Raw genomic sequence first — 18,348 nt, 5'->3', positions numbered from 1 at the left:
TTTGTACAGTGTTTTGTATCTTATTTTTGGCTGTTTCGACCGCTGAATAACCGTTTAACTTGGAAAGAAAAGTTACCAGGAAGTGAACTCTATGTTTTGAATTTGGCAAGTCAACCGGAAATATTCAGCCAAGTTCCCTGGAAATCGACAATTGGATCGTTGATGTCATTGGAATTACGTCCGATCAAGTCCATACAGCCTACTTTGATACAGATCAGTACTGTATTTTCGTTAAGCTATTAAATCCTATGCTCCTGGATAAGATTCTGTTGAAATTTGGAGGGACTGGTTCAAATGGCTCTGAGCACTATGGGACTTAACATCTGAGGTCATCAGTCCCCTAGAACTTAGAACTACTTAAACCTAACTAACCTAAGGAAATCACACACATCCATGCCCGAGGCAGGATTCGATCCTGCGACCGTAGCGGTCGCGCAGTTCCAGATGGAAGCGCCTAGAACCGCTCGGCCACACCGGCCGGCTTTGGAGGGACTGATTTTGACAAAGACGTTTTATCCAAATATGGAGATGTGCAACAAATTCGTCACGAACGGTGGTTTCCACAGCACGAATTGCAGTACTGTAGTGGTGTACGTTCAGTGGAGATGTAAATCAAGGAAAATATTCCCTCCTATGTACTTGTTTGTGGTTATAAGGCCCATGTCATGTACAGTGGCAAGGTAGGAACCTTTTTGATTTGTAACGAAAAAAGTGGCCACAAATGGTTCAATGGTTCAAATGGCTCTGAGCACTATGGGACTCAACTGCTGAGGTCTTTAGTCCCCTAGAACTTAGAACTAGTTAAACCTAACTAACCTAAGAACATCACAAACATCCATGCCCGAGGCAGGATTCGAACCTGCGACCGTAGCGGTCTTGCGGTTCCAGACTGCAGAGTGGCCACACGCGTCAGGACTGTCCAAGGAGAGTTTTTGTTGTAAAAAGTTCAGTACAACAGCGAAAAAAGCTCACGTTAGCCGATTTATTGACTACAAACCGAGTGTCAGATGTTGTAGCAACGACACCCGGTGTCAGTACTCAAAATTGTGCGGTAGTGGCCCCTGCGGAGTTCCCACCATTACCACAGAAAGAAAACCTGCACACACTCCCTTTAAAAATGTTACACCATCTGTTACCCCGGCGGCACTTAACAAAAGGAGGCGAACATGTGACGAGGATAGTCCGAATGAAGACTCCTCACACAAAGAGCGGGATACCAGCGAAAATGCCAGAAATGTTGCGTCTGAACTTAATGTTCTGGCTACCGACATAAACATTAACACCGAAGCAGTCCAAGTCCCGGCGGTAAACAATATGCTTGCTGCGCCTGAACCGCAGCAACGGGAAGAAAGTCCAGCAACCACAACAAGTAGAGCCAGGACGTAAACAAACAGCGTATAGTCGTGAGCCGGTGGAGAGTGAAAGTAAACATACCGGCCTGCATCAACATAGCTTCCATAATAAACAGGGCTGGGAAGCGAGTGATGATACACACGAGGACAGTGAGGGTGTAGGAGGAAGTAGTGAGCCACCGCGGAGCAAGTCGTTTGAAGCGCAGGCAAGGGACGTAGCGGCAGGTGAGATGGACTCCGACATCTGCCGTGATCCCCCGCCCCGCCTTCTGCAGAATGATCCAGCACCAGTCGGAGGAGTAGAACCAAAGTACAGCCCAATGTAAACGTTACGCGGAAAAGAACAAAAACACTGACATTGCTGCCGAAGCCAATGACAGTCAGGAAGTAAGCAGACAGGTCGAACCGATAATGTATGTACGAGGGCACCTAAGTTTAACTCATGGAGGAAAGGTAGTCAAGTACACATAAGACACTGATGCAAACGTACAAGGTTCTGACACTGAACGTTAACAGGATTAAAACAGATTTGAAAATCGCGGCTTTACAGCAATTCCTCTATGAATCTGATACCGACATCGTATTTTTACCAGAAGTTATTTTTACAGGTCTTCATATATATATGGATTTAAAATGGTTCAATGGCTCTAAGCACTATGGGACTTACTTCTGAGGTCATCAGCCCCTAACACTTAGAACTACTTAAACCTAACTACCCTAAGGACATCACAGACATCCATGCCCGAGGTAGGATTCGAACCTGCGACCGTAGCAGTCGCACGGTTCCAGACTGTAGCGCCTAGAACCGCTTCCATAATATGGATTTAAAAGCACAGAAAACGTAGCTGTAGAAGACAGTACAGGAACAGCCTTTTTAATACAGGAAGGCATTCCAGTTAAAGACATTGAGCTATTAGAATCTGGCAGAGGTATCGGCTGTACGATACTGTGACTGTGGTAAATTTATACGCACCTTCCGGTAGCACTAACAAAATCGAACGTGCCAAATACTTCCAGGAAGATATTATTTATCTTCTTCGAAAAAACCCACACTACCTCATTTTAGGCGGCGATTTCAATTGCGTCCTGCATGAGAACGATCAGTTCCCAACTTCAACTACTGCAGGGAATTACATATCTTGTAAAACACCTTAGGCTCAAAGACGCTTTAAAATTTCCTACCCTAATGCGATATAAGTTTTTTACCTCCACTTTGTACAGTCGTCTTTACCTAGTGTACATCACTGACAGCCTCTACGACCAAATTCTTGCACCTCATGTTATTCCGATCGCTTTCTCCGATCACTGCGCAGTTTGTATAACCATCAATTTGGACCAACTACCAACGAAATTGTACACAAACCTGTAGATGCTAAACGTATCGCTTTTACGAGACAGGGAGCTGGAAAATGAAGTTAGAGCAACGTGCGATGCTTGCCTACGCTCATTCCACAGGCATCCATCCAAAGTAGACTGGTGGATTAATATTGCAAAACGAAAACTCCTCCATTGTCTAATGTTTTATGGGAGACAGAAAGCAGGAGACAGTAGGAAGACTACTGAATGTTATTACTCTGCTTTAAGGGAACTGTATGATAACTTTCATAATATCAACGCATCGCTTTCACGAATACAAAGCATCAAATCTAAAATCATTGGTACCAAACGTAACCAACTAGAAGGACTAAAGATAAAGTCCAAAACTCATTCTGTACTGGAAGCTGAAACAACATCCATGTATCATCTCATTAAACATAAGTCAAATCGTAGGAGGATGTTCACTGATGAGGTGCTGACAAGCAATGGCAGAGTACTATCGAATCAAACTGACATTGTCCACGAACTGCAACAACATTATGGGAACTTATATTCTGCAGAACGTGTTGACGAGGATTCACTAGCTGAAATTGTCAGAACATTACCCAGTGCTTTTACTCCTGCCGCAAAAAATTAACTTTTATATCGGAACAAATAAGCCCTCGGTCACAAATATTAAGTCAAAATTGACCTGGTTTCGACGCTACTATGAGCGTCGTCTTCAGAATTAGACTAACTGTTCTAAAACATTTTAGGTGTATAGTACATTAATAAAATTAAAGTTTGTACTGACTGGAAAATATGTGACTTGTAAGTACTGCATCTTTTCCAGTCAGTACAAACTTTAATTTTATTAATGTACTATGTACCTAATATGTTTTAGAACAGTTAGTCTAATTCTGAAGAAGACGCTCATAGTAGCGTCGAAACCAGGTCAATTTTGACTTAATATTTGTGACCGAGGGCTTATTTGTTCCAATGTAATTCTGACAGGGTCACTGAACTTTAGCAGCTGCGTTAAATGAATTTTTAGCCGATTTTACTGAAGATGACGTTTCAGAGCTGATTAGCAAATCCCCTGCCCATGAAAGTCCAAGACCAGACGGACTACCGAAGGAATTTTATTATAAATTTAGAACATCATAGTGTCTACTTTTACTACAGTTTTAAATGAGATAATAAAAGGCGGGACCATCCCAAGGAATTTTAAGGAAGGGAAAATTGTTTTAGTGCCTACGACCAGGTGACAGCACCGCATCGAAAATTTCAGGCCGATTACTTTATTAAATTTTGACTATAAAACCGTTGCCAGTGCGATCAACAGTCGACTGTCTCCACTAATCCGCAAAATCGTCGACAGACATCAGTCCTGCTTCCCTGGCCCGACAGTCATGACGACGGTTTCAGAATACAGAGACATCATTTCAGTAGCCTCAGTAACTAATTTGAAATGTGCATTACTCTTCATTGATTTCCATAAGGCCTTTGATCTTGTCACGTAGCGATATCTGGAGCTCATTATGTTACAAACTGACTCTGAAGAGAGTGTTATCAGGGTCGTCCGCCATATGTCACAGGACTAACAGCAAGAATAACCATCAATGGACAGCTATCACATTCAATAAACATTGAGAGAGGCAGGGTAGTCCCGTTTCCATGTTGTTGTTTGTCCTGTCATTGGAGCTACTGCTCAGGAGAATAAATTATAAACTATCTGGCCTTTCAATGTCCGGTGTACCTTTCATTGTAAGCGATTACGCTGATGACGTGGGAGTACTCATTCGACGAGAAGCGGAAATAGAAATCCTGAAAAGCGAACTAGACAAATACAGCGCTGCTTCAAGAGCAAAAATCAACATCGTGAAATGAAATTTAATGAATATTAGAGGTTTTGCCGACTTAGCCATATCATGGGCCGAAACCGTAGACCAACACAAAACTCTAGGCCTTTATACGCGATAGATGTCCATTAAAAATGGCTATAAAGAACTGGAGAATGACCATCAACAAAATGCATGGCACCACTTTAGAAGCTAGCTGGATATCAGTGAATATAATTGACGCAGTACGAATTGTTAACACCTATCATTTTTCCAAAGCATACTATATGGATCAGGTCTTTCCCATATCCAAGATGCAAACCAAGAAGGCAAAGCAGCTTGCAGCCAGATATGTATGGAGAGGGCATATCTTCAAAATCACTTGTGGTGCTATCACCAAACCACGGACTTGAATTAATTGATTTAAATAGGAAAGCTACTGCATTGTACCTCAAAAGAATTAATAGTATAATAAATGAGAACCCAAACTCCATCACAGCTAAGCTTTTCACCATACTTAGACCTAAAAGTATGGACCCGCCGGGTACTATCCAAAATATCAACTTCCATCTCAAAAATTTTCGCATATTCTGTCTCGAGATGAGCTACTTAGGGGACAGTACCATGAGAACCGCTTCTTTAAATACAACGAAAATAATTCGATATTGGTAAAAGTCGGACGAGCCTAACAACATCACCCATAAGCACACAAACATCAACTGAGCAAAGGCTTGGAGCAACCTGCACCTGAAGATCCATACATCAGAAGTCTCAGCCACCAGGTACAGAGCGTTCAGTGAAATCATACCGACCAACGAGAAGCTTCAGCGCATCGGCGTCAGTGACACATACAGATGCCTTAAGTGTGGGCTGGCGGACTCGCTGCTCCACATATTCACCTGTAGTGGACACGTCCACAACTGGACATGGGTCAGGAAAAGACTCGCTGTACTCACCAGAAGCTCTGAAATAACATATACGACGGAGATACTCCTGTGGCCCGATACAGCTTTCTATCCGGCAAGCAAAAATAGCACGATTATGTGGCTGTTAGGTAACTACGTGAAATATATTATCAGCGACAACGGCGTCGACAACCTAACAAGTTTCCAATCTTACGTGGAAATTAATAGATGGAGAACGACACAAATAAGAGACGAGAAAAAGCACTTCAGCAACATGCTAGCCATGATATTTGAAAAGCATGGCATATGTTAATAGAAGTCAAATATTTTTTTACACAAAGAAGGGCAGTCTTCTTACTTTCCCTTCAAATTGAATATTCAGTTTTCTTTTTCAAGAATGAAAAAGTTTCTTCTTACATTCTTCATTTAAAATGTCGTTAAGCATTATTAAATAACATTGCTGAAATGAAAGAGCGACGGGATCTACTCGTTTCACATGAAAAAGCCTATTTAATTCCACAAGTGGTGGGACGGCCGAAAGAGGGGGAATTTGTTTATATATTTATTTATTTATTTTCTTACTTTCTTTTTATCAGTTTAAGGCGCTGCAGTCATGGACTGTGCGGCTGGTCCCGGCGGAGGCTCGAGTCCTCCCTCGGGCATGGGTGTGTATGTTTGTCCTTAGAATAATTTATGTTAAATAGTGTGTAAGCTTAGGGACTGATGACCTTAGCAGTTAAGTACCATAAGATTTCACAGATGGATAGAGCGTCTGCTATGTAAGCAGGAGATCCCGGGTTCGAGTCCCGGTCGGGGCACACATTTTCAGTTGTCCCCATCGAGGTATGTCAGCAACACCTGTCGGCAGCTGAGGGCTTCAGTTAATTATCGTTTATGCTAGAGAAGCTGCTCGGTCATCAATGGTATCTGTTCTTTCGAGAACAGCTACTCTCTACATATACACTAAATCTTTGCTTAGTCTGCATGACCTGGGTTTGAATCCATGTGCAGAACGAGACGGTTCGTTGTGTCATTTGAAGTTCATATATGTTCTCAACAAGCTGCTCGTGAATAACTTAAATTTTTAATGTCATTTTGTGTTAAATAATAAGTACGGTATGTTACTTTGAAGAGGAAATCATGAATACGACGTACTTACTACGTACATTACCTGTCTGACGTAATAATGAGAGTGGTAACATTTCAGGTATGTCATTTATTGTAATAAATGTGAGCTTACAAGCCTTAAGGACAGTCTTATCTGTGGTAAGGTGTCCCCTGATATTTGTAGTATCGTGGTATTACTTTACATCTTCTTGCGATACAGAGCAGTGTTTTCTAGTGGTGACTTGTTGGAACCATTTTCAATAGTTAAACGACTGTAGCGAGGAGCGACTAGAGGACGTGCTAGACCGCTGCGTTATGTGGGTTGCATGCGAATCAGGCGAAATGCAATTCAGGTCGTTCGGATACTTCTGTGCACGACTGTATGTCTGGAGGATAGCAGCGTACGGTAGTGAATCATGGACAGCGGGAAGACGGGAACAGAAGAGAACCGAAGCGTCTGGGAACTTACACTGCAGAAGAATGTTGCAAACTGGGTGGGCTGATAAGATAGAGATTGAGGAGGTTCTTCGCAAAATCGTCGAAGAAATGAACAAATGGAAAACACAGACAAAAGATCAGGTAGGATTATAGGACATCTATGAAGAGGTCACGGAATTACCTGTATGGTACTGGATGGATATGTAGAGGGTGTAAAGTGCAGCGGAACACAGAGACTCGAGTGCATTCAACAAATAACTGAGAACGTAGGTTACGAGTGTTACTCTGGGATGAAGACCTTAGCGCAGGAGAGGATTACGTGGCGGACCACATCTAACCACTCAAAAGACTTATGACTCAAAACGAAAAGGCAGCGGCCTGCTGGAAACCAGAGTTCTACCGGCTGTTTCGCTGTGAAACCTTACCAACCTCGAGGCCGAATCTCTTCTCCCACGAACACAATGTGTGCTGCTCCAAACGCCAAACTTAATAGACCACGAAGCACCATAGGCGTCGCCTTGTATGATTTCTCTTCATCCCTACTGCAGCCGTACTTCAACCGACCAGTGCTAATATTATAAAAGGGCCATTTATCTGAACTTAAACAATAATTACTTAAGACTAATAGAACTGTTTTTTCGGCTTACCACGCTGGTGGGTTTGAGATCATACACTCGTTTCTGAATCTGTTGGGTCTCTTTCAGTTACGATAATAGTAAACCTATCGATTTATCATACTTAAATCATACAATTAATACATACCTAAATATTATTGGACTGACTAATGAGCTGTGTCATACGAAAACAGCTTTTTATGCCCTTTTGAATTGCGACATCATGCTTCACCTGTGTCACAGCGCTTTTGGATTAGTCATTCTTGTTAATGACTGTTTCAGTGAATTGGAAATGTTTCCATGAAATCAATCTTGCATGTACATAAGTAGACAGGTGAAGTGTGTTTACATTTAGTTCTAACTTCTTACTAGTTGCACGTGCCTGAATTCCGTTACTCTGGCTGAATTTGCACATTGCTTACTTTTAATTCGTGGTCCAGCTTAGTGAGTCGCCAGCGTCGTTTTTCTAGATGTATCTGCAAACTGTACGTATCATATGAGATGGTGTATGGCTTTGCAGCTGTAAGAATGTAACAGAAATCAAAGTTTTATTGTTTGCTGTAATGGTGTAATCAGTCTGCAAACCGCAACGATCCCAATTTTTACTGTACAGATTGTTGCGGATGTTGGTGAGCTGGTATCATGGATAACACCAAAAATATGAACTCAGATTTTCCGTAGCATTAATCGCAACTACGTAAATTGATTGTCACTGGGTGAAATGGCCAGCAATTTCGTAAGCTGCAGCCCTGAACGGTCGACGCGAGCTGGGTGTTGTCCCTTAAAGCTTGTGTGCACTAGGCCATCTCCTCCTCTCAGAAAGGTTCAGCGTGGCACACATATGTCGACAATTCAAATGGTTCAAATGGCTCTGAGCACTATGGGACTGAACATCTGAGGTCATCAGTCCCCTAGAACTTAGAACTACGTAAACCTAACTAACCTAAGGACATCACACACATCCATGCGCGAGGCAGGATTCGAACCTGCGACCGTAGCGGTCGCGCGGTTCCAGACTGAAGCGCCTAGAGGCGCTCGTCCACATCGGCCGGCTGTCGACACTTCCACTGAGGTAGCTACCTTCACTTCATTTCCCCCTGTTAGCTCATTGTGGAGTCTATTCACTGTGCTGAACCTGCCGGCAGCAAGTAGCAGCCCCTCGGATTTCTATCGACTATGGTGGTCACGTCACAGGCTACTCTTCCACTGGAAATCAATTGATTTATTTTGGAGTTGCACTCTATCGAAATTACGGTTCGTTTATTTTGGTACACTGCATAAATAACGTTGCAAATTGTAGTCTTTCCTGCAGTATTAGTAGAATTGGTTGGGGAAGAAACATGCAAGAGAAGAGAAAATGGTCACCGACGCCTTCTCTACGTTTTTCGTTTTATTTGGTTCTTTGTTTTGCACATAGAACGGCACATCATTCAGTGTAAGGCACCGTGTATTTTATATTATTAGACAATATAAATCGCATTTTGTAAGTGATAAAAATTAGTTAATGGCGTAACTCCTGCGCTTTTATGTAACCAGAGAAATTAGTTTCTATGGAAGTACATTTATGAAAATGAATATATACAAATAATTATTGGCGTTATTTTGTACTCAACCGAACGTTCTTCATCTCGTTTAAAGGCGAGTTTCCCGTGATTATTGCTAAATGTGAAATTCGTTTATGAATAACAGCAACGAAGTACTAAAGCGGTGTTTTACGTTTTTTTTTTGCATTTTTTAGTTCCACCTTCTTGTTGAGAAAATAACGTTTTCTTGCACTATATGATAAATCTGTATTGTTTCCTTTATTTCTACAAAAGCAATCCTCAGTTACAAATCAACAATTTTCGAATAAAACCTGACTTAAACATCGAAAATTTCTGTTTTGCTGTAAATAATATTTTTTCTTAGGTAACAGGTTCACCTGCTTAGCTGATTGGTAAGGTGTTTGCCTACAATGCAGGCCCCGGGTTCGATTCCCAGTCGGGGTGGAGATTTTCTCCGGACGTGCACTAGGAGCTGTGTTGTCCTCATCATCATTTCATCATCATCATCACCGACACGCAAGTCGCCCATTGTGGCGTTACCTGAGTTAAGACTAGCAACCCGGCGGCCGTACATCCCGGCCATCAGAACCATACGATCATTGCGTTTTTTAAGTAACAGGCAGGAGTGATAGTACGTAGAGAAAAAAAATTCCGTAATTTATCGAGCCCTTCATCTACTCTCACTCAGTATCTAAACAGTTCACTGCTTCCGGTGTTTAGGGGAAAATAATAAGACACTGGGTATATAGATAAAGGAATCAATCGTTATGAGGTAACTCCCGATAGGTATACGACACATCCAACATACTGGTAATGCGGGTATGTCCTTAACTGACCAAAGTAACTAGGGAAACTACGGTAGTCTACTGTTACTTGTGATGGTCGTCGGTAGTTTACAGTAGTTTTATAACTCTAATTGATTCTGGTATTAGCGGAATGACACAGTTTCAGACATTTTGGCTTCTCTGAAGGTAAATTTCTGACTGTTCCCAGTTTAGCCATCTGGTTTGTACGGGTAAGTAAGTTAACGAGTAGTTAGTTAGAAACTGACTAACGATACAGTATGTGTTTGTACTAAATGTGTCGAGTTACTCACTTTAAGGAAATTTAATGATCTAAAGATGGTTGCTTGAGCAATCAAACCCAGTCATCAGTTTATAAATATTACCGTCAAGAAAAATTTTGTATTGAAAATTAAAACCAATTGCTCAACAAACTTGACCTGTCAAGTATTATCAGACTAAATCTAAGAAATATAGCACACGATGACCAGCGTTGTAGTGGGTAGAAAAGCATTTAACCGGCCATAGGAGGGACATGGCTTGGAGCGTTGGTGGATAACTGGTTTCTCCACGCTGTCATGTCTGTGACAGACTTCCCAGTGCAGCCACACAAAGGCTGATGCTCGGAACTTTGCTGGGTGTTGGATCATGATGGGTCAGAAACTGTATATATGACTGAAGGCACAGTGATCACGTTTAATAAAATGAAGGACAGATCTGTCTGGGTTACTTTGAATGTATATTTGGATTACCAGTTTCGACTTTCGTCCTTAGATCCACCTATCTAATTTGTGTGAAGCGTATTTCGTCAATAGGGTGAAGATGTAGTAAAAACCATGAAGTTGAACATCTTGAACGGTGATCAGTGTATTGGAGCTGCTTATCAGGCTCTTGAATCCCGGCTGGACCACGGAATTTTTCAGTCTGACTTTGACCTAGCCTTCACCGCTCACTGATAAGAAGATCCTCCAGAAACGAGACGTGGTTTGGATTACACCTTAAACTGTATATTCCACTGGAATGAGATTTTCACTCTGCAGCGGAGTGTGCACTGATATGAAACTTCCTGGCAGATTAAAACTGTGTGCCGGACCGAGACTCGAACTCGGGACCTTTGCCTTTCGCGGGCAAGTGCTCTACCAACTGAGCTACCCAAGCACGAGTCACACCCCGTCCCCACAGCTTTACTTCTGCCAGTACCTCGTCTCCTACCTTCCAAACTTTACATAAGCCCTAATGCGAACCTTGCAAAACTAGCACTCCTGAAAGAAAGGGTATTGGGGAGACATGGCTTAGCCACAGCCTGGGGGATGTTTCCAGAATGAGATTTTCTCTGCAGCGGAGTGTGCGCTGATATGAAACTTCCTGGCAGATTAAAACTGTGTGCCGGACCGAGACTCGAACTCGGGACCTTTCCCTTTCGCGGGCAAGTGCTCTACCAACTGAGCTACCCAAGCACGACTCACGCCCCGTCCTCACAGCTTTACTTCTGCCAGTACCTCGTCTCCTACCTTCCAAACTTTACAGAAGCTCTCCTGCGAACCTTGCAGAACTAGCACTCTTGAAAGAGAGGATATTGCGGAGACATGGCTTAGCTACAGCCTGAGGGATGTTTCCAGAATGAGATTTTCACTTTGCAGCGGAGTGTGCGCTGATATGAAACTTCCTGGCAGATTAAAACTGTGTGCTAGACCGAGACTCGAACTCGGGACCTTTATATATTCTACTTTCCGAACAAGGTTACTAGGGTAGCCTAGTGACCCGCAAGTTATCGAATTATTGTCTACTTGGAAACTTTCATCAGGTCGTTGAGACACACGGAATTACTATTACTGGAACGTTATGCCCATTTATTGTTAACAAAGACAAAGGTGTTTGTACTAAAAGCAACACAAAAGATGCTTTCGTCCACTTAATGTTTTGTAAACAACATGAATGTTAACAGATAATGCTGTTTCCAGTTGTATGCAAATTTCAAAAGCATACTTCTGTGGTATATGTGTACGGAGACGGAGTTCATTTGTACAGAATTCACGACATTGTCCTAGTGGTCATAAATGTTCAAAGTCGCGTATTAATCTTCAGAAAGAGAGGCCGGTTGCTGATTTATTGGTTTGAAGGCTACAAAATTAAACTGAATTTTAGATACATCTATTGGGAAAAAACTCGATTGCCAACTTTCGAGAAACAATCGCGTGTCCATGACAGAACCCGCAATTTGAATAAAATTTACGTGAGAGGCGCGGCTAGGACAGTTGAGAAAAATAGCCCGCGAGAGAATAAAGTATGTGTGGGATGTAATGAGTATCGGAACGGGGAAATTGCTTTTTTTATTGCGGCAATTTAAATTGTAATCAGTCGTCGTCAGCGGCATAGCAGCTTTACAAAACGGGTCATTTATATACGACTATTCTAGTGTGGCTGAATATTCCAGTCGAGTGGGTGGGTAGATAGAGAAGAGGAGGGAGAAGGCCGAAATTAGCATACGCTTTCGCGCTCGGTTCTCTGCAAGTGATGAATACTTCACCGGTACGTGATTTATTCACGCCGCTTTTATACAATGATGATATCGCACGAAGCATGTTAATTGCATTCGTAAATAAGCTTATTACATTGAAATGGCACTAAAAATAGTTATACAGTGGTTCCTAGTAGCGCGCTGTTGGCTCGTCGATGTGTAGAAAAACCTGCACCGGCGGTACACGCTGAGCTGTACAATAGCGCCTGAAATTGCGACACTTGTGTGAGAGGTCGAAACAATGGAAGCGCGAATATATCAGAGCCCTCTTGTGAATGAGTTTGTAACAAAAAGTAATGAAGAGTTCGAAAAATTCAATCTGTGCGTATTAAGCGTTTCTCTAATGCTTGTTCGTTGGAAATGAAACTAGACGCACGTCACAGAAAGGTATCTTTTTTTCATACAGTGCTTTTTTTGTTTTCATATTGGTACGTAAAATTTAAAAACTTTTCAAATGTAACGTTATTCCGTTCACTCAATCATTGTAAGTGGTATCTCAGTGAGGAGAAATCAAATTTTTGTCTATGGCACCAAAATTCTATAGGTTCACGAAGATACGACGGAATTTTATTTATGTATTTTTTTAATTACTCTTCACAATTACCGCCTATTACAGAGAAAGTTATGTAGGGTATAAAACTCACATTTGTGTGCACATTGAAGTGTGTATATAATAATTACTATTATCTAGTATTTACAAATACTATAAAGAAAACAATACTGATACTACAACAATACAGTACAATATCTAGCACTACAACTAATTAAAAAAAGAGAATAACCACTTTCTGTCGGTATAAAATTACTTCAGAGCACAGACCAATTACCGAAATACCAGTATTACTGTTGGTACTATTTTCTCTGTGAGTAAAATCGGTAATTTCCTTTTTATTAATTCATTAGGGTAAGTCTAAGCTATACAGCGTCGCATACGTAACGGATCAGCCCTCAAACTGACCAGGAAAAAAATGTGTACTGGATCTGTTGAACATTACTGACAGTCGAGTCCACGTTTCACTGTACGTTTTAGAATGTTAGTTCTCTACTTCCTTACACCATCGCCATGGAAAATGTTGGAAACTGTTTCTTGCAGTGGCGTCCGACCTAGGTTGCCTTCTCTTCGTCTGTATGAAATATTGTCTTGCCTGGATGCCCCCGTAAGAGCAAATATAGTTCCGCACAATATTGAGAGTATACGGCGGAGAATTCTCGTTAATTTTGAGTGGCCAATATATTGGTGATATGTGTTCGAGTGTCCTGCAGATTCCATTTTTTTTCTCGACGAATGAGAAATTGTAATTTACCAGTCACTTACGATAAACCTCGTAAAACCCAAACCGTATTTGCTTCTCACTCCAAATATGAAACCAAAACTTGCTATACTACATAAACAGAGCTGATTTGATCATGCCCACTATTTCGTACGTCTACACCTACATACACACATAGTCCACAAACCACAATGACGTATACGGCGTGGGGTACCTTGTACTACAACTAAATCACTCCCTTTCCTGTTCCATTCACAAATGGATCGAGTGTAAAGCAATAGTCTACATGCTTCCGTAAGGGCCCTCATTTCTCTTATTTTGTCTTCACGGTTCTTCGCTAGTTGTATGTTGGTGGCATTAGCATCAACCTGCAGTCGGTCATAAATGCTGGTCGCCAAACCTTTCTCAACAGTGGAAATGCTAGTCCTCTCTGGGAACTTCATTGCTGAAATCTTCTCCGGTTGTCAGCCAAGTTGTGGTGTTGTGTTGCCGCAACGTTTCGAAGTGTTTCCTGCACGTCATCTCCAGGTGAAATGTGGGTTTCGTGTCCGTTTAGTTCCTTTATAGCCGAGGGCCCAATTTATGGACCAATCACGTGCCACCGGAAGCGATGTCACGTACGGTGGTGGCAGAGTGCCCCTGCCGGTTAGAGAGAGGCGTCGAGACCTGTTGCTACCTCTCCGCTCCACCCGGTGCATTGGACGCTTTCACATCAGAGCGTTTCTGAGGTATGTCTGCTAATTTCGCATCCTATGCGAAGATCATGTGGAAACTGCTGCACCAGCTGACGAGATCGCCATGTGCTCTTATTTTCTGCCTTGTTAATGAACGGATTCCAGAAAGTAGGGGCGCGGCATAGCACCTCAGCCTGTTCAGAAAGAAACGTATGTCCTTCGTTGATGTTCTGCTCCGTGACTGCAGACTTTTCGGTCGCTGTAACTGGACGATTTACTTTTTCCAAAACTGTTTCACAGAGGAAGACTGCACTGTAGTTCCTTCTCTAGATTGTCTCACAGATGACAAAATGGTAGATATCGAAACAGATGACAGAGAGATAGAAAAACAATTTAAATCGCTCAAAAGAGGGAGGGCCGCTGGACTTGATGGGATACCAGTTCGATTTTACACTGAGTACGCGAAGGAACTTGCCCCCCTTCTTGCAGCGGTGTACCAGGTCTCTAGAAAAGCGTGGCGTTCCAAAGGATTGAAAAACTTCACAGGTCATCCCCGTTTTCCAGAAGGGACGTCGAACAGATGTGCAGAACAATAGACCTATATCTGTAACGTCGATCAGTTCTAGAATTTTGGAACACGTAATATGTTGGAGTATAATGACTTTTCTGGAGACTAGAAGTCTACTCTGTAGGAATCAGCATGGGTTTCGAAAAAGACGAGCGTGTGAAACACAGCTCGCGCTATTCGTCCACTAGACTCAGAGGGCCATAGATAAGGATTTACAGGTAGATGCCGTGTTTCTTGACTTCCGCAAGGCGTTAAATACAATGGAGAGAAGTCTTCTGAAGTAAGAGTGATTTCAGGTGTGCCGCAGGGGAATGTCGTAGGACCGTTGTTATTCACAATATATATAAATGACCTTGTAGATAACATCGGAAGTTCACTGAGGCTTTTTGCGGATGATGCTGTAGTATATCGAGAGGTTGTAACAATGGAAAATTGTACTGAGATGCAGGAGGATCTGCAACGAATTGACGCATGGTGCAGGGAATGGCAATTGAATCTCAATGTAGACAAGTGCAATATGCTGCGAATACACAGAAAGAAAGATCCTTTATCATTTAGCTACAATATAGCAGGTCAGCAACTGGAAGCAGTTAATTCCATAAATTATCTGGGAGTAGGCATTAGGAGTGATTTAAAATGGAATGACCATATAAAATTAATCGTCTGTAAAGCGGATGCCAGATTCAGATTCATTGGAAGAATCCTAAGGAAATGCAGTCCGAAAACAAAGGAAGTAGGTTGCAGTACACTTGTTCGCCCATTGCTTGAATACTGCTTATCGGTGTGAGATCCGTACCAGATAGGGTTGATAGAAGAGATAGAGAAGATCCAACGGAGAGCAGCGCGCTTCATTACAAGATCATTTGGCAATCGCGAAAGCGTTACGGAGATGATACATGAACTCCAGTGGAAGGTTCTGCAAGAGAGACGCTGAGTAGCTCGGTACGGGCTTTTGTTGAAGTTTCGAGAACATACCTTCACCGAGGAGTCAAGCAGTATATTGCTCCCTCCTACGTATATCTCGCGAAGAGACAATGAGGATAAAATCAGAGATTAGAGCCCCCACAGAGGCATACCGACAACCTTTTTTTCCACGAACAATACGAGACTGGATTAGAAGGGAGAACCGATAGAGGTACTCAAGGTACCCTCCGCCACACACCGTCAGGTGGCTTGCCGAGTATGGATGTAGATGTAGATGTAGATGCAGATGTGACACTCGCAGGTGACCGTAGCCCCAGTCGGTCTTTCGCTGACCAATGAAAATTTTTTGTTCTTATCCGGTGAGTGGAAAATTGTTATATATTGTGTTTCTCCGTTATCATGACAACCTTGGCTGTGGGCGGTCCTGAGTACGTTACGAATTCTAGTGCTTAGTTCTTTCTTCTGGACTTCTTTTCCTTCTTCTAACTCGGATCGAGAGCTGCCATTTTTTGTTTTTTCGCAATTACTGGGACTCGTTAGGCAGACATTCCTTGTCATCTATGATTCACGTTCTGTTTACCAGAGTGGTGAGCAGAGCTTCGCGTTGCGCTGGATGGTGGCAGCTACTAGCCTTCTTGTATGGGTCTGTGTGTGTCTTCTTCCTGTAGACTGAATATACCAGTGTACCTAGAGGTTTCTTGTTTGTCAGAGTGTCTAGGAACGGTAGACATAAGGTTTCTTCCACGCACATGGTGAAAATGAAGTTGTTATGTATGCTGTTAACGTGTCACACGAATTATTGTAGGTTTTCTTCACCATGCGGCCAAGCCGCTAATGTGTCGTCCACGTGTCCGACAACCTCCTTTGAAGAAACAGCTCTTGAAATAGCCCTTCATATATCTTCATACAGTCTCTAGACAGTTCACTGCTTCCGATTTTCAGGAGAAACTAATAAAACACTGATCGTATAGATAAAAGAATCAATAGATATGAGTTAACCCCCTACACGTACGCAACAGATCCAACACACTGGCAATGCGGATATTACCTAACTGATCAAAGCTACTAGGAAAACTACAGTAGTTTGCGGTTATTTATGATCTACGGTAGCAAACAGCAGTTTTACAGCTCCGATTGATTCTGATGAACCTTTTATTAGAGGAATGACACAGTTTCGGACATTATGGAACCACAATCCGTTGTAAAATTATCGGACATCCATCATGATCGCGCAATGCAAAAACTCGCATATAAAAATTAAAATGGTTATTGCAGCCTCGCGGGGTAGCCGAGCGGGCTGAGGCGTCTTGTCACGATCTGCATGGCTCCTCCGTTGGAGGTTCGAGTCCTCCCTCGGACATGGGTGTATGTGTCGTCCTTAGCGTAAGTTAGTTTAAGTTAGATCACGTAGTGTGTGTGGAGCGATGACTTCAGCAATTTGGTCCCATAAGACCTTATTACAAATTTCCAAAAAAAAAAAAAAAATGCTTATTGCAAACAGAGATTTTGTGAAACAGCTCTCTCTGTTAGCCTATAACACCCAGCGCCATGAAAGTAGCCATAAACGTCGACGCCCATGTTGATGCTTATTCCGTAATTTCCGGAAGATTTTCAATTCCGTTCCGCACTGTAACGAACGAAATACATGCTTAACTAATATTGGACTGTATTTAGGACTTACTAGCTGACAGAACTTAGCACTTTGTTCTTAAGGGGACAAGTTCGACATAATCAAGGCCGCGCTCTAGGGTGTTATTTTTTACAGTCCATGGTAACCGTCTTGTGTGTAACGTCGGAGGCTCTGTTACGCTTTTCATTGGCGATACTGCTTTCTGCAGGAAGGTGGTAACGGTAGAAGACAAGCCATGTGCAGGAACATCCGCATGGGACCAACGACTGACTGGTGCAGGGAATGGCAGTTGGTCCTGAACGTAATGTAGTGTAACTCATTCATCTACACCTACATCTACATGGCTACCTTGCAGTTCACACTTCAGTGCCTGGCAGGGGTTTCTTCGAACCACCTTCCGACTCTTTCTCTACAGTTTCACTCTCTAACTGCGCATGGCAAAAATTAACACTGAAGTCATTCTGTATAGTCTCTGATATCTCATATTTTATTATCATAATCATCTCTCCATTTGATGGTTGGCTACAATGAAGTATTTTCACATTCATGGGAGAAAGTTGGTGATTGAAATTTCGTGAAAAGAACTCGCCGCAACGAGAAACGCCTCCATTTTAATGATTACCAGCCGAAAAAAATGGTTCAAATGGCTCTGAGCACTATGCGACTTAACTTAGAACTAATTAAACCTAACTAACCTAAGGACATCACACACATCCACGCCCGAGGCAGGATTCGAACCTGCGACCGTAGCGGTCGCTCGGTTCCAGACGGTAGCGCCTAGAACCGCACGGCCACTCCGGCCGGCGATTACCAGAGGAACTCGCTTATTACATCCCTAACACTCTCTCCCCTATTGATAATACAGAACTATCTGTCCATATTTG

This window comes from Schistocerca serialis, chromosome 5 (assembly GCF_023864345.2).
Source record: "Schistocerca serialis cubense isolate TAMUIC-IGC-003099 chromosome 5, iqSchSeri2.2, whole genome shotgun sequence".
Lineage (NCBI taxonomy): Eukaryota > Metazoa > Arthropoda > Insecta > Orthoptera > Acrididae > Schistocerca > Schistocerca serialis.
This window is presented reverse-complemented; position numbering follows the sequence as displayed.